The sequence below is a fragment of the Trachymyrmex septentrionalis genome, unplaced genomic scaffold (genome assembly GCF_001594115.1).
Source record: "Trachymyrmex septentrionalis isolate Tsep2-gDNA-1 unplaced genomic scaffold, Tsep1.0 scaffold21, whole genome shotgun sequence".
Taxonomy (NCBI): domain Eukaryota; kingdom Metazoa; phylum Arthropoda; class Insecta; order Hymenoptera; family Formicidae; genus Trachymyrmex; species Trachymyrmex septentrionalis.
Genome location: NW_017305288.1, coordinates 228,109 through 228,762, shown reverse-complemented (window position 1 = coordinate 228,762; position 654 = coordinate 228,109). Strand labels below are relative to the sequence as shown.

The 654-nt window shown below is 59.9% G+C and overlaps 1 pseudogene; it reads right to left on the bottom strand.

Annotated features, from left to right (window-relative positions):
• Positions 1–427, bottom strand: part of LOC108747979 — a 27,274-nt pseudogene extending 26,847 nt beyond the window's left edge.
• Positions 428–654: the final 227 nt, after the last annotated feature.

The window sequence follows — 654 nt, the reverse complement described above, 5'->3', positions numbered from 1 at the left end:
TGCCACGTGCTCTCACTACGTTGGGCTCAGGAACAACGTCTCGTCCGGTCTCCCGGATCCGGAAACTGGCGACTTTACAGAGATGACCGCGTTCGTCTCACCGTGACCTGTAGCTCTTCGTCTCGGCTCCCCTGTTTCACAGTCAGCTCGCCAATTTCTCGTCCTGCGTCCTTCTCATGTCCGCTCGCTGGCCGGGCCACAGCACAAGTGCCGCGCGCTGATCCTCCCAGGGGCACGCAGGGCTCCCTATCCCCGCGAGGGGGCCTTATCGCACCTTACTGGCGCGTGGTGCCGCGGCTCCGCTAATCGCGGGAACCGCGTCATGTCCGTGTCGCATATCCTGGCGCGCTAGATCTTCTCGGGCCGCCTCGAGGCCTCGAGGCGCCTTCTCGGAGCTCTCGCCGTCCTTGGGGCGTAGAATGGCCATCCCATTTCACTCCTCGTTTTGTGCCTCGAAGATGATGTGATAAAAGGTGTCTTGCGACAACAAAAAAGGCGAAATAATGAATGATATCACCTGCGCGCTACCCGGGGGACAAGGTGTCGTGCGCCCCGACAAATCCGTCAGCAGCGGTCGTTATTCGGCTTCCAATCTTCGCTGTCTTCCCTCTTCTCTCTTCACGGTCCGGTGAGGCGGCTTCAATCTGCCAAGAT